General features: G+C 41.7%; 1 long non-coding RNA gene and 2 pseudogenes across 3 annotated transcripts in view; 2 read left to right on the plus strand and 1 right to left on the minus strand.

Annotated features, from left to right (window-relative positions):
• The window catches only part of LOC311618861, a 63687-nt gene that overhangs the window by 11562 nt on the left and 28889 nt on the right, over nucleotides 1-23236 (minus strand). The window lies entirely within an intron of this gene.
• Nucleotides 8189-13611, plus strand: LOC311612176 (bridging integrator 2-like; annotated as a pseudogene). The gene is made up of 3 exons: nucleotides 8189-8200; nucleotides 11938-12651; nucleotides 12886-13611. The product of its transcript is annotated as a bridging integrator 2-like (transcript).
• Nucleotides 14494-16608, plus strand: LOC311610026 (cleavage and polyadenylation specificity factor subunit 6-like; annotated as a pseudogene). The gene is made up of 2 exons: nucleotides 14494-14934; nucleotides 15171-16608. The product of its transcript is annotated as a cleavage and polyadenylation specificity factor subunit 6-like (transcript).

Raw genomic sequence — 23236 nt, forward strand, 5'->3', positions numbered from 1 at the left:
CAATAATTTGTCAGAAAAGTTTAAAAGTTTTTATGTATGTGAACGAGAAATATGCGTAGATGAATCTCTTTTATTATGGAAAGGGAATTTATCTTGGAAACAATATATATCTACAAAAAGAGCTAGATTTGGAATGAAGTTGTTTATTTTGAGTGAAAGCCAATCTGGATAGGTACAAAATATAATTTTATACACAGGCAAGGACACAAATTATGGTTCAAACTACCCACAAGAAAAACAATCAACAAGAATTGTTTTGGAGTTAACACATGACTTACTGAATAAAGGGTATAGGATTTACTTAGATAATTTCTATACGTCAATTCATTTGGCTGAACTCTTGTGTCAAAACAATAGAGACATTGTTGGAACAATGAGGATAGAGTCGGAATCCCCAGTGAAATAAAAACAAAAAAATTACAGAAAAATGAACATATAGTAAGATTCAAAGACAAACTTATGGTTTTAAAATGGAAGGATAAAAAAAAGACGTATTGATACTCAGTTCTATTCATAATGATGAAAAGACAATGATTGAAAAGAGAGGAAGAGGCAAGAAAAACCGAATGTTGTCCTGGATTATAACAGGAATATGGGAGATGTAGATTTGGGAGATGGAGTTATGGTGGCCTACACGGCTGCCTGTAATAGGGTTAAAAAAATTTTTTTTTAATTTTTCTACAATTAATTGCTATGTGCTGCTTCAATGCATATATTACAATATATACAAAAAAGATAAAGGTCATTTGGATCGATCACACTTCTAATAGAGTGTGTAGAGAAATTGGTAGATAACAACATAGTGAAAACCCACCCAAAGACATCAACAAGCAGTTCTACATCTAAACCATCACACTTAGTTGAAAGGCATTTTCCAGAACAAATGAAAAGCGATATAGGAAGAACTAAATCCAGGAAATGCTGAGTTTGCTACAAAAAAGGTGTTAGGAAAGAATCTACATACTGGTGTCCGGATTGTAAGGTAGCACTATGTATCAACAATTGTTTTAAAATATATCACAGGGAAGTTGAGTTTTGAATTTTTACATCTATATTTCAATTTTTTAGCCGAAACCAGTTTGGCTCAGTGGATAGAGCGTCAGCCTGCGGACTGAAGAGTCCCGGGTTCGATTCCGGTCAAGGGCATGTACTTTGGTTGCGGGCACGTCCCCAGTGCAGGGTGTGCAAGAGGCAGCTGATCGATGTTTCTAACTCTCTATCCCTCTCTCTTCCTCTCTGTGAAAAATCAATTAAAAAAAATTTTTCTTTTCAATTTTTTAAACTCAATATTTCTATTTTATTTTTTTAAATTGATTAAGGTATTACATATGTGTCCATATCCCCCACCCACCCCCCACCCCACTCCCGTGCATGCCCTTACCCCCCTGCTGTTTCTGTCCATTGGTTCTGGCCTCATTTTTGCAAACTAAAGTGACCAGAGAAAATGGACCCATACATTGTAGGAGGAGGCCTCCCCTCTGTTTGGGAAATCTACAAACATAAATGTAATATTAATTGCTTGACAGTAGTCAGCTGTTTGAATCTTCCAATTTGTTTAACTTGTTTATTATTAATGAACTAGAGGCCCAGTGCATGGGGTTGGGGTGGGGGGGTCCCTCAGCCTGGCCTGTGCCTTTTCACAGTCCAGGAGCCCTTGGTGGATGTCCAACTGATGGCTTAGTGCCGCTCCTCATGGGAGATACTCCTGCCACCACCAGCAGTGAGCCCAGCTGCACTTGCCAGCAGTGAGCCCAGCTCAAGGCTTCTGGCTGAGTGGCATTCCCCCTGAGGGAGCGCACTGATCACTAGGGGGCTACTCCTGCCTGAGCATCTGTCCCCCGGTGGTCAGTGTGTGTCATAGTGACTGGTTGTTCCACTGTTCAGTCAATTTGCATATAGCCTTTTATTATACAGGATTACACATTACTTTAATGTCTCATTTCCTAATATATGACAGTCACTTTTTAAAGTATGTTTAGGCTGCCTGGCTGGTGTTTCTCAGTGGTTGAGCATCAACCTATGAACCAGAAAGTCATGGTTTGATTCCTGGTCAGGGCACATGCCTGAGTTGCAAGCTAGATCCCCAGTGTGTGGTATGCAGGAGGAAGCCGATCAATGATTCTCTCTCATCATTGATGTTTCTATCTTTCTCTCTCTCCCTTCCTCTCTAAAATCAACAATAAAAAATATATTAAAGTATGTTTAGGCTAAAAATTTACAGTCTTTTGGGAAAATTTGACAGTCACTTGCAAAAAAAATGAAACTAGATCACCAACTTATACCATACACAAAAATAAACTCAAAATGGATACAGGACTTAAACATAAGACGAGAAACCATAAAAATACTAGAGGCATCCACAGGTAGCAAAATCTCAGACATATGCCAAAAGAACTTCTTCACAGATACTGCCCCTAGGGCAATGGAAGCTAAAGAGAAAATAAACAAATGGGACTACATCAAAATAAAAAGCTTTTTTACAACAAAAGAAACCATCAACAAAACAATAAGAAAGCCCACTGTATGGGAGAACATAGTTGCAAATGTTATCACTGATAAAGGTTTACTCTCCAACATCTACAGACAGCTTATACAACTTAATAAAAGGAAGATAAATGAGCCAATTAGAATTAGGTCTTGATGGCACTATTTATCTTCAGAGGGTAATATGACATAATGGAAACTAGCATGGACTCTGAAAGTTGAGAAACCCAAGCTCAAATAGTAAGTGACTTTCAGTGCTAGAAAACACTTATATTTAACTCCACCTGTACATGAAACATAAATGTAAAGATCAAACGTATTTACATATATAACACCCAATATAAGATGTAGAATCTTTTTAAAGATTTTAGATGTTTCTTTCATCCCTTTATGACAAGTATTCTTTAATTTCTTCCTGGACTCTAAATGTTACAGTTTTATTTTCTTGTTGTTATGACTCCACTGGTTCCTGTGGTTCTGATGTTTTTTCTGTTGTTTTTAAGCCCATTTTCTCCCTATTCTCATTGGATATTTTTATTGTTATATTTTCTAGTTCCCTGAGCGTTTTCTCTGTTCTATCCATTCTGCTCTGAGCTTATTCACTGAGTTATTTATTTCAGTTATTATATTCTTCTGTACTATAATTTTCATTTGGTTCTTCTTTATAGTTTCATTTTCTTTGCTGAGACTTTCTGTTTACTTGCCATAACTTTCTTTTTTCCCATTTAAGGATGTTCAAAATCAGTCATGTAAAGATTGTTTTGATGGCTCTTTTAAACTTATTATCAAATAGCTGTCATCTCTACTATCTCAGTGTTAGTATCATCTTTTTTATTCAGTTTTAGATCTTTCTGCTTCTTTGTTTGAATAATTTGATAATTGAAACCTAGAAATTTTGAGCATTATGAAACTCTGGATCTTTTCAACCTGTTTTATCTGGCTTGCTTTGTACTGCTTTGGTGAGGGAAGGGTGAGATGCCACCTAATTATTTCAAGAAGAGAGTAGAAGTCCAGGTTCCCCACTTGGCCCAAGGTTTGTAGGTGTGTTGGGGGGATGGGTATTCATTATTTTATAAGATGGTGGGAGTTCTGGCTCCCTGCTATTCTTCTGTCAATATCTCCCCATGTGGAGGTATAGGTCTGCCTTGCTTCTATATCTTAAGGTTTCCACTTACATGACCCAGGACTGACTCCCGCTCAGTGCAGTCAAGACCCAGGACTGACTTCCACCGTGCCTGCTGGAACCCTAGCCTGCTGTTCAGTCATCCATCTGGTTGTTTAGGTTGTGAAGGACCCCGGCTCTTTATATATTAGGATATTTATATTATATTGTTTCCAGGCTTCAGATTAACATTATTACAAAGAATGTTACATTTTCTTATATAATCTACAAACAACTCTGTGAGATGAGAACAATTTAATTCATTTTACAGATGAAGAAATAGAGAGGCACAGGAGAATGAAATAACTTATGTATTCTCATGCATGTAGTAAGTGGAAAAGGTAGAATGCTAATCTAAGACCTCCATTATTCCTTTCGGTTGTCTTCCTGCCTAAAAGAGGGAATATATTAATATTTATTTAATGTATTAAAAATATGTTAGAGGAGTGTTGCAGAGTGTAAGCAACAAGAGTTTCAGTAGTGTTTATAATTTGCTATTTCCTCAGCCTAGGTATGGATTCACAGGTGTTTATTTCTGTGCTTCTTAATTGACGTTAGGGTTACATATGACTTTTCATATATCATCTATTACACAATTAAGGCTATAAAAAATCCTGATACTAGTATAAAGATGTGGGAGTAAAATCTAAAAATTGCTTTAATTTTTTTTTTTCCTATTTCTGCATGGCTAGGGAAAGGAGGGACTGGAATGATGATTTAGAAACCCAGGGAGAGCACATATCAAGTATGTAAACACAATGGCCTCAAAGCAATTGTTTGTTTGGCATTCTTATTCTAGAAACTGCTTTTTCCCCAAAATTCCTGTTTATAGTGGAAGACACTATGACCCCACTTCCTGTATACAGTTGATTGGACCAAGAATGGCTACCTGAACCAAGATACTATTACTGTGATAATTCATTTTCTAGCCTCAGTTGATTGGTCTGAGCAACACATAACTCAGGCTAAGCCAATCAGAGTCCTTTTCCTAGAATTTTAGGACTGGAATTGGAAAACTATTTTTTCCTTAATCTTAATTTTTTTTTCAATTACAGTTTACATTCAATTAAAAAACTGTTAAGATTCAAAATCAGATCTGCGAATAGACTCATGGAGAAAATTCATTTAATTCAAAGAGAAAGAAGCTAAGGCAGACAGAAAAACAGATGAGTCACTGCGAGACTTGATGGAATTTAAGGCTTGGTGTCACATGTTCCTGAGGCTCAGCTATATCCCAGTCCTTGCAGAAACTAAGTTTTTTATAAGAGTCCAGTGTATACATTTAATAAATTACTTTATATATATATATATATATATATATATATATATATATATATATTACTGATTTCAGAGAAGATAGAATAAAGGGAGAGAGATAGATACTCTAATGATGAGAGAATCATTGATAGGCTGCCTCTTGCATGCCTCCCACTGGGGATCAAGCCTGAAATCCAGGCATGTGCCCTGACCAGGAATCAAACCTTGTCCTCCTGAAGATTGCAGTAATCAAGTTAAAGATTTGGAACACAAAGAACCAGAGGATACTCCTCCACAGAAGCAAGAAGACAAGAGAATCCAGAAAGTTGAAGATAGTGTAAGAAACCTCTGGGACAACTTCAAGCGAATCAACATCAGAATTATGGGGGTCCCAGAAGATGAGAGAGAGCAAGATACCAAAAACATGTTGAAAGAAATAGTGACAGAAAACTTCCCCCACCTGGTGAAAGAATTAGACTTACAAGTCCAGGAAGCGCACAGAACCCCAAACAAAAGGAATCCAAAGAGGAACACACCAAGACACATCATAATTGAAATTCCGAGAGCAAAAGACAAAGAGAGAATATTAAAAGCAGCAAGAGAAAAGCAGTTAGTTACCTATAAAGGAGTACCCACAGGATTGTCAGCTGATTTCTCAACAGAAACCATGCAGGCCTGACGGGAATGGCAAGAAATATTCAAGGTAATGAATAACAAGAACCTACAGCCAAAAATACTCTACCCAGCAAAGCTATCACTCAGAATTGAAGGCCAGATAAAAAGCTTCACAAATAATAAAAAGCTAAAAGAGTTCATCACTGCCAAACCAGAATTATATGAATTGCTGAAGGGGGTTCTTTAGGAAGAGGAAGAAAATAAAGATAAAAATTATGAACAACAAATATGTAACTATCAACAAGTGAATCTAAAAACCAAGGGAATTAAAAAACCTGATGAACAATATTAACTGCTGAATATAACAGAATCAGAGGTGTGGAAGGGGAGGGGACTGATGATTCTTGGGGAAAAGGGGAGTGGGGGGGTGTGGGAAGAGACTGAACATAAACTGTGCACCTATGGATGAGGACAATGGGGAGTGGGGAAAGGGCAGAGGGTGGGGTGGGAACCTGGTGGAGGGGGAAAAAATGAGGAACTTTTGTAATAATATAAACAATAAAGATTTATTTAAAAACAAAAAACCTTTTCCTCCTATTTCATAGGTCAACACACAACCACTGGGCCACACCAACAAGATAATAAATCATTTATTTTTATATTTAAAAAATTATTGTTGAAAGTATTACAAATGTCACTCTTCCTCTCCCCCCTCCACAACCTTCACCCCCAGTAGATTTCTCCATCTGGTTATCCATATTTTTACCCCACATTGGCTCCCTCTACCAAGTTATTTCATTGACCCATGCATTCACTACCTTATTGTCTGTGTGCATTGGTAATGCATATATGTACATAAGATCTTTGGTTAATCTCTTCCTGCACTCCAGCTCCCTTTCCTCTGAGATTCATCAGTCTGTTCCATATTTTCATGCTTCTGATTCTATTTTATTCATCAGTTTATTTTGTGCATATATTTATTATTTGGTTATTTTGATTTTTAGATTCATTGTTAATAAATATGTATTTCTTGTCATTTTATTATTCCTATTTTTATCTTCCCTTTCTTCTTTTTTCTCCTCTTAAAGAACACCCTTTAACATTTCATGTAGTACTGGTTTGGTGGTAATGAACTTTAGCTTTCTCTTGTCTGTGAAGCTCTTTATCTGACCTAAATGATAGCTTTGCTCGGTAGAGTAATCTTCGTTGTAGTTCCTTGCTTTAAATATTTCTTGACACTCCCGTCTGAAAAGTTTATGTTGAGAAATCAGCTTACAGTTGTATGGGCTCTCCCTTATAGTAATAACTGCTTTTTTCTTACTGCTTTTAAGACTCTCTCTTTGTCTTTAAACCTTTGGCATTTTAATTATGATGTGTCTTCGTGTGGGTCTCCTTGGGTTCCTCTTGTTTGGGACTCTCTGTGTTTCCTAAACTTCACCAGTTAGGGTAAGTTTTCAGTCACTATTTCTTCAAATAGGTTTTCAATCTCTTGCTCTCTCACTTCTGCTTCTGGCACCCCCATAATGTGAATATTGGTAAATTTAAAGTTGTCACAGAGGCTCCTTACATTGTCTTCATACTTTTATATTCTTTTATTTTCCTCTGCTGATTGGGTGATTTTGCTTTCTCATATTCCAAATGGTTGGTTTGATTTTCAGAATTCTCTACTGTACTGTTGAATCCCTGTAAATTACTCTTTATTTCTGTTAGTATATGCTTAATAACTGACTGGTCCTTTTTCATGTCTTTAACATTCTCATTAAGATCCTTAAAAGTTTCATACATCCCTTAAAGCTTCCATTAACTCCCTTGAAGATTCTTGAGTAACCTTATAACCATTGTATTGTTTCCAGTTTTGCTTGCTACCATTTCTTTTATTTGTAACATGTTTCCTTGTCTCTATATTTTGGCTACTTTCCTGTGTTTGTTTCTATGCATTAGGTAGAGCTGTTATGTTTCCTGGAATTCGTAGTGTCCCTGTGTAATAGGTGTCTGCAGGGCCCAGTGGCCCCACCTCCCCTGTCATCTGAGCTGGGCACTTTAGGTGTGTCCCTGTGTGGTCTGTGTGAACTGTCCTGTTGTACCAGTAGTTGAGCCTTGATTGCTGTTATCACTGGGAGGAATTGACCCCCAGGCCAATTGGCTGTGAGGATCAGCTGTGATTACAGTGAAAGAGCTGCTGTACAGGGGACGCTCCTATGGAGCAGGACTTGCTTCAGTGGGACCTTTGTGATCACTAAGTCTGCCCTTGAGTGTGTTGAGTAGAGTTTGTCATAGTCTGAAGCTATCCACCAGGTTCACTGTCTCTAGGACCTCCTGGGAAATGCAAAGTCAACTACTGCATATGCCCTGCCTGGGGCCACCCATTACAAGTTACAGAGTGATTTTCAGATGGCTGCTACTTGTGTTGGGAGTGGAGGTGTGCAGGAGAGGCCAAGCTGTGAACCTTGGAAAGCTGCTGCTAGTGCTAGGTCTTAGGCCTTTTATTGATAAGTTTGGGTCAGGCTGATTCCAGCTGTTACTTCTTTAAGAGATTTTAGGAAAATCTGAAGCCTGAGCCAGGACAGGCCATTCATATGAAAAAGCTGCTGCAAACAGCTTGGGTGGGGCTGTAAATTGAATGGGGAGGGGTCTCATGAATCACCAGGCAGAGCAAATAGTGTGAGGCTGATGGTAACTCAGGTATGGCTGTCAGACAGCTCTGTGATGGAGGAGGTCTCTATACAAGAAGAGTTACCCCTTCAAGCACCCCTGTCTGAGAGAAAGACACCCTCAAGTTCCTGCCCTGATGCCGCACAGTCCATTTCTTCCCCATATGTCCCTGGATCCCCCCTAAAGCCACTGCCTTGCACTGGAGCTCAGAGGAAGCAGGACATTTCGTGCCTCTTTCCCTCCTACCAATCTCAATGTGCTTTCTTCTTTACGTCTCTAATTGTAAGATTTCCATTCAGTCAGATTTCAAGGGGTTCTGAATGATGGTTGTTCCATATTTTAGTTATAATTTTATGTGGTTGTGGGAGGCATCGAGTACAGCCATTTACCTACACTGCCATCTTGTTTCCTCTCTATGTCTTCGGTCTTATTGCCACAAATCACTTTTGAAAAGTGCTTTTTTAAACAAGTGTTTCTTTCACTTTAACTTTAGGTCAATTAATCAGCAAGTGGGGCTGAAAATCTATAGAGAGCTATCAGGATAATGAGGACTATTTCTGTGATGGCCATTGAGTGTTTAATAGCTTTAAGTTGAATCCTAAGTCAACTATTTCTATGAAACAGTACAGTTAGCAAACCAAGAAACAGATTTTATTAGTTATCACATAAAAACAGACAAAAGTAAAGTTGTCAGAGCTGCAGAACTTCCCTTATTAAAAATAAAGAATAGAAAAATATTTAGAGGCAGAAGAAATAATGAATACCTTTCAACAGGAATAAACCATTTAAAATCTTCTCTTTGTTACTGCCTCAGTTTTGTGTAAAATAAAGTAAGTTAACCAGGTAACTAGCTCCTTAATAGCTTAAAAATTCTGTAGCTGTGATTTTAAAAACATCAATAGTAATACATAAATTTGTTAAAGTCCTGAACATATGACAAAGATTATTTCATATTGAACATAGCTGTCAAAAGTGCAGGTTTTGGTTCCTGGCCAGTTTGGCTCAGCGGGTTAGAGTGTCTGCCCCCAGACAGAAGGATCTTATATCTGATTCCTGGCCAAGGGCATGTACCTCAGTTGTAGGTTCATCCCAACCCCTGATGGGAGTCATGTGGGAGGCAACTAATTGATGTGTCTCTCTAACATCGAAGTTTCTCTCTCACATCAATGTTCCTCTCTCGAGAGAATCCAAGATGGCTGCTCGGGTAGGCAACTAGCCGTAGCCGCACACAACAATTTTAATAAAATACAACTAAAATATAAAATGGACATTACCCAGAACTACAGGAAAGTCGACTGACTGGAAATCCTACAACAAGAAGCAAGGAGAAAACCAGAAGGAAGCGCGGAGGAGCTGTAAAAGCCTAAGGTACGGAGACACGCGGCGCACGCGAAGAGGACGGAGCCGGAGAGGAGGGAGGCCGAGTGCCTGACGGGCGTTCCCTAGTGGAAAGGAGATAAAACTCCGATTGTGCTGGGCCCCCAACTGCTCTGAACCCCAGTTCTGGGCCAGACCCCGGGGACTCAGGCTCAGCCATAGGGAGCTGGGCTGTAAGTCGGAACCCCGGGGTAGCGGAGAAAGGAGGTCCCGGAGGCGCGCACACTGCCCCCAGAGAAGGGACGGTCGGCTGTGCCGCGGGATTGCCCTGGCGGGAAGGAGACTGGGGCTCCAGACTGCTGTGAACGCCACCTCCAACTCCACTTCCAACTGAACTGAACCCCAATACCGGGCTCATTGTGGGAGAGCATAGACTGTTTGGCAGCAGGCGAAAATCGAGGGCACCTTTCTCTCAGAGGCGCCGGCAGCGAGCACTGAAGGACCCGCATAGGGCGGGGCTGACGGAAGCCAAAGCTGCAGGCTCCACCCTGAAACCCCATCCCATCTGTAACTGCGAAATGCGACAACAAAATAGATCACAAACGAAAGAAATGGAGGACAAAAAGCGTCTGGATATAGAGTTCAAATCTACGCTTATAAGGTTTTTCAAGAATTTCCTAGAAAAGATGGATAAGGCCTATGAGGATATGAAAAGAGTTCAACTAGAATTAATAAGGAGTCAACAAGAAATGATAAGGGATCAACAAGAAATAAAGAATACATTGTCTGAAATAAAAAATATTTTACTGAGTCCTAAAAACAGAAGGGAAGATCACAAGAATCAAGTCAAAGATTTGGAACATAAAGAGCCAGAAGACACTCCTCCACAGAAGCTAGAAGGCAAGAGAATCCAGAAAATTGAAGATAATGTAAGAAACCTCTGGGACAACTTCAAGCGAACCAACATCAGAATTATGGGGGTTCCAGAAGATGAGAGAGAGCAAGATATCGAAAACATACTGAAAGAAATAGTGACAGAAAACTTCCCCCACCTGGTGAAAGAATTTGACTTACAAGTCCAGGAAGCGCACAGAACCCCAAACAAAAGGAATCCAAAGAGGACCACACCGAGACACATCATTATTAAAATTCCAAGAGCAAAAGATAAAGAGAGAATATTAAAAGAAGCAAGAGCAAAGAAGGTAGTTACCTATGAAGGAGCACCTATACGATTGTCAGCTGATTTCTCAACAGAAACCATGCAGGCCAGAAGGGAATGGCAAGAAATATTCAAGGTGATGAATAGCAAGAACCTACAGCCAAAAATAAGCTACCCAGCAAAGCTATCACTCAGAATCGAAGGCCAGATAAAGAGCTTCACTAATAAAAAAAAGCTAAAGGAGTTCATCACCACCAAACCAGAATTATATGAATTGCTGAAGGGGGTTCTTTCAGAAGAGAAAGTAAACAAAGATAAAAATTATGAACAACAAATACGTAATTATCAACAAGTGAATCTAAAAACCAAGGAAATTAAAAAAATCTGATGAACAATATTAACTGATGAATATAATAGAATCAGAGGTATGGAAGGGGAGTGAACTGACGATTCTTGGGGAAAAGGGGAGAGGGGGGCGTGGGAAGAGACTGAACATAAACTGTGCACCTATGGATGAGGACAATGGGGAGAGGGGAAAGGGCAGAGGGTGGGGTGGGAACCTGGTGGAGGAGAGCAATGGTGGGGGGGGGGGGAAAGGAACATTTGTAATAATATGAAAAATAAAAACTTATTAAAATAAATAAATAAATAAAAGCAAGCTAGTTAATAAAAAAAAAAAAAAATGTTCCTCTCTCTCTCTCACCCCTCCGTTCCATCTCTTCCTCTCTCTCTCCCTCTCTCTCTCTCTCTCTCTCTCTCCCTCTCTCAAAAAAAAAAAAAAAAAAAAAATCAATGGGAAAAAATCTCCTCAGGTGAGGATAAAAAAAAAAAAAAAAAAAAAAAAAAAGTGCAAGTCTCCAGATGGGTGGAGGAACCAAGATAATGACATAGGTAAATGTGGTACTCACATTCTTCCACAACCATATCAAAATTACAAATAAAATACAGAAGAACCATCATTCAGAACCACCTGAAATCTGGCTGAATGGAAGCCCTATAACTAGAGAATTAAAGAAGAAACTATATTGAGACTGATAGGAGGGTAGGAGGTATGGAATGGCTTGTCTGACATCCACATGTGGTGTGTTTTTAATTGGGAGCAAGGAGTCACAGCCCCACACTAGAACTGTCAGTCCAGGGTTCCAGTGCCAGGACTATAAAAACCAGTGGGGATTGTGGCTGAGTGATATGGGGGCAGCCAGAGACATAGGCAGTTCTTCTTAAAGGGTCCATGTGTTGACTTACTCGAACTCATTCCCACTGATCTTCAGTTCTGGCAACTGCTTAAAAGGATCCAGACACATATGGGAAGGAACTAAATTGTGAGTGGGATGGTCTTGAGGAGCCAAAGGCCATCATAGGAAATAATGATCTTCTTTGGGAAGACTATGAAGAGAAACTAGCTGACCAGGCCTTAAGGACAGTGGAAAACTATGTAGCCCAGTTTTGGTGAGATTAAGGAAATAATCACCAAGCAGGGTCACAAACTCATGGACTATGACAGGGCCAGACACCATCTGGAGGCAGTGCAGAATGCCAAGAAAAAAATGAGGTCAAGATTGCCAAGGCAGATGAAGTGTTCAACAAAGCCCAGCTTGTGTTTGAAGATCTGAACCAGGAACTACTAGAGCTACCTGTACTTTATAATAGTTGTATAGGCTATTCTATGAGCATCTTTCAAAACATTTTCAACTTGAAGGACATCTTCTACAGGGAAATGAGAACAATCACAATCTTTATGAAGTGATGAGCAAACTGGAGAAGCAACATTCCAACAAAGTCTTTGTGGCGAAGACTATCAAGCAGCAGCAGACGCTCTTTAGTCATCTCTTTGCCAGTTCAAACATCTACACAGTCTCTAGCCCTTCTACCTCACTTACCAGTCCCTCTACATTTTCTTGATAAGTGAGAGGGACTCCATCTCAGCAAGTAAAGAAGAGCTAATGTCAGATATAGCTCAGGGAGGAGACAACTCTGAGATTAAAAAAGAGCCCTTAACACATATGTCAAACACAAGGCCTGCGGGCCAAATCCAGCCCACCAGGCCTTGCAATGTGGCCCGCACCGCGCTGTCATCACTGCACTTCGCTGTCAGTTTATGACATTGTCAGTTTATGACTGTTCAGTAAACCATTCGGCCCGCGATTTAGGCTGGATTTTAGATTTTGGCCCCTTCTCTGATTGAGTTCGACACCCCTACCTAAAAGAAAAGGAAATAGACAAAAAAAAAAAAAAAAAAAAAGGCTGAAGCAAAGACCTCTGAGGAGGAAGAGCCTCTACCAGCCTTCAATGGCCCTACCCAAGCCCAGCCCTCTTCTACCCAGCCCACTGGGGGTCACAAGTCCCAGGAGGAAGTTTTCCCTGGCTCCCCAGCTCCATCCCCAGGCAGAGCCCTGATCCCTTCAGAACAGCCTGCATTTCTCCCCGGAGGTATCCTCCAAACCCGAACCTCCAGTGAACGTTCTGAACAACCAAAGAAGAGAGCCCCTGTCCAGAGGACCTCAGCACCCTTTAATAGGCCTCCTCCACCCAGAGCCACTCCCAACTCTAGGATTTCCTCAAGGAATATATTCTCCAGCCCTAAGCCTCCAACCAGAGTTCACCCACCACCCCTAGGGCCTCCTTGGGAGCTGGAACTCCAAGACCTAGTTCCAGGGCCACTTTGAAGGTTTCTCTTGATCCACAGCCACCACAGAAGCCAGTAAAAACTTCTGAGGACAGAGAAAAAAAAAACATCAACAATCTGAACCCAGATCTTTACCCTTCCCCCACCTCGATAACCCCTCAGGCTTTTCAGAATCTGACAAGTAAGATGGAAGACAAAAAAGAGGATAATAAGTTTATTTTGACTGACTCCCCTGAGAGCCAATGCCTCCAGCTTCATGCCTCTGTGGTTCCAGAAGACAGCAACATCACACCTGAGCTTCAAGAAGAGGTATCTACAATTCAAAGTGCACAACTCTGAAGAAGAACTGCTAAGACTTCCCACATATATACATCTCCCAGAGAAACTCTTCAGTTAGAGGGTATAGAAGTCACAGGGACTTAAGAAAGATCTAACATTCATTTCTAAGTTCTCAATATGGATGCTGGTTGTCTCTAAAGACCTAGCTTTAATGGAGGCTGAGGAGCAGACTCAGAGGAGGGAGGGAGGCAGGCAGGCTTGGGAAAAGAGATTGTTAGACTCAAGGAATATTTAATTCAGATTTTTAGCACTGTTAGAATAATAAGACTTTACATATTAAATAAAGTGAGGCTAAAATGACTATAACAGCCAAAACTGGTTTGGTTCAGTGGGTAGAGCGTTGGCCTGCAGACTCAAAGGTCCCAGGTTTGATTCTGGTCAAGGGTATGTACGGGCACATCCCCAGTATGGGGTGTGCAAGAGGCAGCTGATTGATGATTCTCTCTCATCAATGTTTCTAACTATCTCTCTCCCTTATTCTCTGTAAAAACTCAATAAAATATATTTTAAATAAATAAGTAAAATGACTATAACAAGCAAAAGCATCTATAGATGCATATACACAACCACACATACATAGAAAACATGAAACAAATCTTTGATTTACCACTCATTTTTCAAGATTTAAAGCCAAAAGAACATATTTTCAGATTATTAAATAAAGCATTATTCTATGGGAAAAAAATGAGCAATAAAATGGCAAAAAATACATATCTATCAACAATTGAATCTAAAAAACAGAATAACTGAGCAAGGAATCTAATGAACAACATAAACTAATTAATAAAATAAAACCAGAGGCATGGAAACATGGAACAAACGGACAAATCTCAGAGAGAAGAGATTAACAAAGAATTTATATGCGGTGGACCTGCAGGAGGTGGCGGCAGCCGAGGCCATGGGAAGATGGCGGACGGTGTGGACCACATAGACATTTACGCGGATGTAGGCGAAGAGTTCAACCAGGAAGCTGAATATGGTGGGCATGATCAGATAGATTTGTATGATGATGTCATCTCTCCATCCGCAAATAATGGAGATGCCCCAGAACACCGGGATTACATGGATACCCTCCCACCAACTGTTGGTGATGATGTGGGTAAAGGAGCAGCACCAAATGTTGTGTATACATATACGGAAAAGAGGATTGCATTATACATTGGAAATCTAACATGGTGGACAACTGATGAAGACTTAACTGAAGCAGTGCATTCTTTGGGAGTAAGTGATATTTTGGAGATAAAGTTTTTTGAAAACCGGGCAAATGGCCAATCAAAAGGGTTTGCCCTTGTTGGTGTTGGATCTGAAGCATCCTCAAAAAAGTTAATGGATTTGGCCAAGACCAGATTGGCTCAGTGGATAGAGCGTCGGCTTGGGGACTGAAGGGTCCTGGATTCGATTCCAGTCAAGGGCATGTACCTTGGTTGCGGGCACATCCTCAGTAGGGGGTGTGCAAGAGGCAGCTGATCGATGATTCTCTCTCATTGATGTTTCTAACTCTCTATCCCTCCCTCTTCCTCTCTGTATAAAATCAATAAAATACATTAAATTAAAAAAAGTTAATGGATTTGTTGCCTAAAAGAGAACTTCATGGTCAGAATCCTGTTGTAACTCCATGTGATAAACAGTTCCTGAGTCCATTTGAAATGCAGTCCAGGAAAACTACACAAACAGGACAAATGTCTGAGGAAGGTAAAGCTGGTCCTCCAGGAGGCAGTTCACGTGTAGCATTTCCACGAGGTAGTAAGAAGGGGGCTGTTTTCCAGGGACTGTTCCCAGTGGGGACAGATTTCCTGGGCCAGCAGGACCAGGAATCCACTCCCACCTTTTCCAGCTGGACAGACTCCACCACATCCACCCTTAGGTCCTCCAGGCCCGCCTGGTCCACCAGATCCACCTCCACCTGGTCAGGTTCTGCCTCTCCTTTAGCTGGGCCTCCTAACCGAGGAGATTGCCCTCCACCGCCAGTTCTTTTTCCTGGACAACCTTTTGGACAGCCTCCTTTGAGTCCGCTTCCTCCTGGTCTTTCACCTCCAGTTCCAGGCTATGGCCCCCCTCCTGGTCCACCACCTCCACAACAGGGACCACCTCCACCTCCAGGTCCCTTTCCACCTCGTCCACCTGGTCCTTTTGGACCACCCCTTACATTTGCTCCTCCTTCGCATCTTCCTGGACCACCTCCAGGTGCCCCACCACCAGATCCACATTTGAACCCAGCTTTCTTTCCTCCACCAACTCACAGCTACATCAGATAGTCGGGGTCCACCACCAACAGATCCATATGGCTGACCTCCGCCATATGATAGGGATGACTATGGGCCTCCTGGAAGGGAAATGGATACAGCAAGAACACCACTGAGTGAAGCTGAGTTTGAAGAAATCATGAATAGAAATAGGGCAATCTCAAACAGTGCTATTTCAAGAGCTGTGTCTGATGCTAGTGGTGGTGATTGTGCGAGTGCAATTGAGACATGGGTAACTGCAATTTCTTTAATTAAATCCAAAGTATCTGTTGATGATTGTTGCAAAGTTCTTATTAGCTCTTTGCAAGATTGCTTTCAAGGAATTGAATCCAAGTCTTATGGTTCTGGATCAAGACCTGAACGATCAAGAGAGAGGGACCATAATAGATCACAAGAAAAGAGTCAGCATCATAAATCCCACAGTAGAGATCGTCACAATGATTATTATAGAGAGAGAAGCAGAGAAAAAGAGAGACACCATGACCGAGATAGGGACCGAGACCGAGAGTGTGACCGAGAGCACGAGTATTGTCATCTTTAGAAGCTGAAGGAAGAGGAACACCTTCCAAGACAAAACAGTCTTCATGAGGGAAACATGACACTTGTCCAGCAGTTTGCTTCTTGTGATTGAACTGGACCTGTAAGGATTCATGGATAAAATGAACAGGAATAGATCTGAATAAAGCAAATCTGCATAAATGGTAACCAGTAGCTCTCCTTTTATTTTTTATGTTGCTTAACTGTTTTTATTTGAGGAAAATCTGTGTGATTTAAAAGTTATAGCTTTTGCAATTTTATTACTGGTTATATACTTTTTGGCTATTATAATGTGCAAGTAATTGAAACAAATGTCAAGTAAATGCTTGTTTTTTATAGCAGTTTGTTCTTGTTAAAAATGTTCATATGATAATGTCTGTAAACAGCACCACTTTGATTACAATAGATGTAGTGTTGTAATAAACTGTTTAATGGGGGGGGGGGGAAGAATTTATATGCATGTTTGCATTACCCATGGTCACAGGCATTAGGGTGGTGAAGGCCTGAGACAGGGTAGGATCTGGGTGGAGGAGGGCAATGGGGAGAAAAAGAGAGTGGGGAAACATCTGTAATACTCTCAACAATAAAGTTTTTGTTTTGTTTTTAAAGTGGAGGTTTTGGCTGACTTAGTTCCAATGTAAAATCAAACCAATAGCTTCAAAATATTCTTTATTGATTAGTTAACAAATTTGTGTTGACAAATCATTACCAGCTCTCAGAGATGACTTGTGAAGTATAAGATATAACTTGTGCTTTTTAGATGCTAAAAATATATAGAATTATTGCATAAAGATTAAAGAAAGCAAAATCAAAACCCTACCATTTTATTTCTCTACTAGAGGCCCAATGCACAAAATTCATGGAAGCTGCCTGCACCAGTTTCCTCTGGCTGCCAGCAAGCACCTGGGACCCAGGCTTCCCTCAGAGCCCCAGCTTCGTCCAGAAGGACATCTGGTCTAATTAGCATATTACTCTTTTGTTATTATAGATGGCTTTTAATTAAAAATTGTTACTTGCCGAAACCGGTTTTGCTCAGAGGATAGAGCATTGGTCTGCGGACTGAAAGGTCCTGGGTTCGATTCCGGTCAAGGGCACGTACTTTGGTTGCGGGCACATCCCCAATAGGAGTGTGCAAGAGGCAGCTGGTCAATGTATCTCTTTCATCGACGTTTCTAACTCTCTATCCCTCTCAATTCCTCTCTGTGTAAAATCAATAAAATATATTAAAAAATAAATAAGTAAAAAATAAAAATTGTTACTCACCTCAAGATCCAATTCATATTTATTTTCATTTTAAAGCTTATTTTTTATTTAACACCAATAGTTCCCTTTATTATTAACTAGAGGCCCAATGCACAAAATTTGTGCATGGGGAGGGAGTCCCCTCAGCCCAGCCTGCACCCTCTCCAATCGGGATGCCTTGGAGGATGTTCGACTGCCGGTTTAGGCAGTTGGATATTCCTCTCAAAATCTGGGACCACTGGCTTTTAATCATTCACCTGCCTGCCTGCCTGGTCACCCCTAACTGCCCCCTCACCAGCCTGATTGCTCCTCACTGCCTCTGGATGCTTGCCTGACAGCCAGGTCACCCCCAACTGCCCCCTTCCTGCTGGCCTGGTTGCTCCTAACTGTCCCCTTCCCCTGTCAGCCTGGTCACCCCCTACTGCCCCACCCTGCTGGCTTGGTCACCACCAACTGCCCCCCTCTGCCAGCCTGGTTGCCCCTAACTTACCCCCCTGCTGGCCTGGTTTCCCCACACAGCCTGCTTGTTCAGTCATTTGGTCGTCCCTCACTAACCCCCCTGCTGGCCTGGTTGTAGGCAGCCATCTTGTGAGGGCATGAGGGTCAATTTGCATATTACCACTTTATTATATAGGATATTTTCTTTTCTGTGACTTAGTACAATATGTGTAAGTAATTAAAGTAATGATTACAAAACTTTTTTGAGAAGTATAGAAAATAGTAGTTAATGTTTTCCATCTGCTACCTGGTATGTCACCAAAAGAGCCATTGATCCTGCAGAATAAGGAAACACCTATGCAAGAACATGACAGAAATATAAATGGCTAATGAATTCATTTTGACCATTATATACTATTATTTTTATAAATGCTACCAAATGTTGTTTGTACTATCCATTATCAAAATTAGTACCTGAATGTTGTCACTTCCAGAGCTTCACTCTGGAAAGTGTTAAAAATTGTATTTAATTTGTCTAAAATATATTGTTATATATTTGTAAATATATAACTTCTAAAATTAAAGTTAGAGTTCTGAAGTATCTTCCTTATAACAGCTTTGTGGTGCTGTTGCAAAATCTTTTGTTTGTTTGGTAGACTTAAGTTCTCCAAAGAGTCAAAACCAAGGACTATATCTATTGGCCTCAAATTCAGACTACAAATCGTGGAAAGGGAATGCAGAATGCTTCACAATTTCAATCTGCATGCTTGGGAAGCATTGCCCATGTTCTAGGAAGTTGCCACAGGCTTTATGTTGGAACCCTCTGTCTCTATCCCACCCCAACCCAGCTCATCTTTACCAGGGATTGTGCTGTAGGAAGAGAGCTTAATCTGGATGACACAGAAAGGCCTAAGAAACTCTTTTTAGATTAATTTAGTTCATTGCATTGGTACAAAAATAGAGATAAGAAAGGCTTCCCAAAACCAAAATAATTGTTCTAAATATTGTATTATTGGCAGGTATTTTGCTGTTTATTAAGCTCTTATAAAGTGGAGTTGGGGATGACAAAGCCAGCAGGGGGGACAATTAGGGGCAATCAGGCAGGTAGGCAAGTGAGCAGTTAGGAGCCAGTGATCCCAGATTGTGAGAGGAATGTCCCTCAAGAGGTCCCGGATTGGAGAGGGTGCAGGCTGGGCTGAGGGTGCAGGCCGTGCACCGGGTCTCTAGTTGGTATATAAAAATAGAACTGATTTCTGGATATTTATTTTATATCCTGTTACTTTACTAAATTCATTGATGAGTTCTAGTATTTTTAGTGGAATCTTTAAGGTTCTCTGTATAGAGTATCATGTTATCTACTAATAAGGACAGTTTTACTTCTTTCTTTTCAGTTGAATGCCTTTTATTTCTTCTTTTTGTCTGATTGCTTTGGATAGGACTTCCATAACTATGTTGAATGAGAGGGGTGAAAGCAGTTATCCCTGTCTTGTTCCCAATCTTAAGGAAAGTGCTTTTAGTTTTTGACCATTGGGCATGATATTGGCTATGGGTTTGTTATATATGCCTTTATATATTCCTGAGATATATTCCCTCTATTCCCACTTCGGTGAGAATTTTGATCATAACTGGGTGCTGAATTTTATCAAATGCTTATTTGGCATCTATTGATATAATTATGTGGTTTTTAGCTTTCATTTTGTTTATATGGTATATTATGCTTATTGATTTGCAGATATTATACCAAGCTTGCATGTCCTGAATGAATACCACTTTATCATGGTGTATGAACTTTTTAATGCATTGCTGAAACTAGTCTGCTAATATTTTGTTGAGAATTTTAACATCTGTTGGTCAGGGATATGGGCCTATAATTTTTTAACTTTGTAGTGTCATTAACCAGTTTTGGAAATAGGATAATGCTGGCTTCATAAAATGCGCTTGGAAATCTTCCCTCCTTTTGAATTTTTTGGAATAGAAGGATAGGTGGTAGTTCTTTGAATATTGTGTAAAATTTACCTGTGAAGCTGTCCAGACAAGGAATTTTAGTTGTTCTTTAATTTCACTAGTTGTAATCTGTCTATTCAAATTCTCTGATTATCCTGATTCCATTTTGGAAGACTGATTCTAGCAATTTACCCATTTCTTCCAGATTGTTCAATTTGTTGGCATATAATTATTCATAATATTTTCTTACAATGTTTTGTATTTCTGTGGTGACAATTGTTACTTCTCTTTAATTCCTGGTTTTATTTATTTTCTTGATGAGTCTGGTTAAAGATTTTTGAATCTTATCTTTTCAAAGAACTAGATCTTAGTTTCACTGATTGTATTGTGTATTTTTTTACACACTATTTTATTTATTTCTGCTCTGATCTTTATTATTTCCTCCTTTCTAATCACTTTGGGCTTTGTTTTTGTTCTTTCCACCACTTTTTAAAGTGTAAAATTGGTCTATTGAGGTAAGCTGTCATACTATGAATTTTCCTCTTAGGACTGTTTTTGCTGTGACCATAGATTTTAGATTGTTATGGTCTCATTTTTATTAGTTTCAAGGTATCTTTTGATTTCTTCCCTGATCTCATTGTTAAACCATTCATTCTTCAGTAACATATTATTTAGCCTCTGTTTCTTTGTGTATGTTTTCTTTTGTGTGTGTGTGTGTGATTGATTTCTACTTTCATACCACTGCGGTCATAGGAAATGCTTGATATGACTTCAATCTTTGTAAATTTATTGACACTTGTTTTTTGCCCTAACATGTGGTATATCCTAGAAAATAGTCATGGGCACTTGAAAATAATGAATATTCTGCTGCTTTGGGGTAAAATGCTCTGAAGATATCAATTAATTCCATTTGAACTGGTGTGTCATTAAAGGTCATACATGGGTGTTAGAGCAGCCCATTCTATGGCTCTGCCCCTGCTACCAGCCTCAATATACTTTCTTCTTTAATTTTCTAGTGGCAGGGCTTCCATTCAGTTGAATTTCAGATGGTTATGAATGATGGTTGTTCTATATTTTATTTGTAATTTTGATGTGGTTGTGGGAGGAGGCAGATAAAATATTAACCTAGGCAGCCATTTGGTTCCTCCCCCATAAGGCTGCTGTCCCTTATTTTATTTTATTTTTTTCATTATGGAAATTTTATTGCAAATTTATATTCAGAGAAGATTATAAAAAAAAGCATTATAATAAAAGATATGGGTTTTGTTGACTAAATCTTCCACTTTATGTAACCTTGGGCAAGTTACTTAGCTTTCGTTTCTTCTGTTAGATGGGAATACTTTTTTTTTTCTTTCTTTTTTTCTTTTCTTTAAATCAATCCCCATTGTTCATATTATTACAAAGGTTCCTCATTTCCTCCCCCCTCCACCAGGTTCCCACCCCACCCTCCGCCCCCTCCCCATCCCCCATTGTCCTCATCCATAGGTGCAGTTCATGATCAGTCTCTTCCTCCCTCCCTTTCCCCGATAGCAAATCCCTTTTCAGATAGCAAATCAGTCACTCAGCACTTTCTCATATCAACAATACCTCCACATACCCAATGATACATTTCACACAAAAGACATTTCCAAATAGGTCAACCAGCCTCATCCAGGTCCCACCCCAGGCACTCACAGATCAACACCCCAGCCCTATACTAACTCAACACATCCAGATCTAAGCCTTCATCACTTGATTCAGCAGACCCTCAAGTTCCCGCAAAAGTTTCCAGCCATGTCTGAGAGGCAGCCGTGGGGCAGGGACAGGCGAGAAGCGAGCTGCTCTGGGCCTGGCTGCTCAGGGCCTGGCCTCCGCTGCTCCGGCTCGTTCCACAACCAGCTGCTCCGGGTCTGGTCACTGCTGCTCCAGACCCAGTTGCTCTGGACTTGGCTGCCGCTGCTCCGGGCCTGGTCGCTCCCAGCCTGGCAGCTGCTCCTCCGGGCCTGGCCGCACCCGACCCGGCTGCTCCAGGCCTGGCCGCTCCCAGCCTAGCAGCCACTGCTCCGGGCCTGGCCACACCAGACCCGGCTGCTCCGGGCCTGGCCGCTCCCAGCCTGGCAGCCGCTGCTCCGGGCCTGGCAACACCAGACCCGGCTGTTCCGGGCCTGGCCACTCCCAGCCTGGCAGCTGCTGCTCAGGGCCTGGCCGCTCCCAGCCTGGCAGCTGCTGCTCTGGGCCTGGCCGCACCAGACCCGGCTGCTCCGGGCCTGGCTGCTCCCAGCCTGGCAACCGCTGTTTCAGGCCTGGCAGCACCAGACCCGGCTGCTCCGAGCCTGGCCGCTCCCAGCCTGGCAGCCGCTGCTCCGGGCCTGGCCGCTCCCAGCCTGGCAGCTGCTGCTCCGGGCCTGGCCGCACCTGACACGGCTGCTCTGGGCCCGGCTGCCCCGGGCCCGGCCGCTCCGAGTCTGGCCGTGCCCAGCCTGGATGCTCCGGGCTAGGCTACTGCTGTTCTGGGCCTGGCTGCTCCCAACCCGGCTGCTCTGGGCCCGACTTCGCCGGGCCCGGCCACTCCGGGTCTGGGTGTTCCTGGACTGGCCACCCTGGGCTTGGCTGCCTCCGCCTCAGGCCTGGCTGCCACTGCCCCAGGTCTGGCTGCTCCAGTGCTGGCTGTTGTTGCTCTGGTTCTGGCTGCTGCTGCTCTGGGGCCTGGCCATTGCTGCTCTGGGCCCGGTTGCCACTGCCTTGTGCCTGGGCACTCTAGGCCTGGCCGCCACTGTTCCAACATTCTGTCCTTTTTTTTTTTTTTTTTTTTTTTAAACGCATATATGCTGCAATGTTGGCTGGTGAGTTGAGTTCTGACTTAGTCTTTGATTTTTCAAGATCTTCTTTGTATTCTTTCTTAAGTAATTTTACTATCGTTTGCTCTCACTTGATTTCTTCACATTGAGAACTTCTTTGGTTTCTTCCTCCTTGTCCTGGGAGCTCAGCAGGTTGGCCTGTGGCACCCCTTTGTTCTCCGCGGGCTCCCGCGCTGCTCCAGCCTGTTGCCGGGGGTCGGCGCCACCCAGGAAGCAGCCCAAGGCCTTGGCTCCGTTGCCAGTGCTCAGAGGTCGAAGGCTCAGGGGCACCCCGCCTCTGGGGGCCCCATCGCCCGGCTCCCTGCCGGCACCCCGCCTCTGGGGGCCCCATCGCCCGGCTCCCTGCCGGCACCCGGTGTCCGGCAGGGGCTCCTGCTCCCTGTC

Source organism: Pipistrellus hanaki (genome assembly GCF_964339955.1).
Source record: "Pipistrellus hanaki genome assembly, chromosome: 1".
NCBI classification, from domain to species: domain Eukaryota; kingdom Metazoa; phylum Chordata; class Mammalia; order Chiroptera; family Vespertilionidae; genus Pipistrellus; species Pipistrellus hanaki.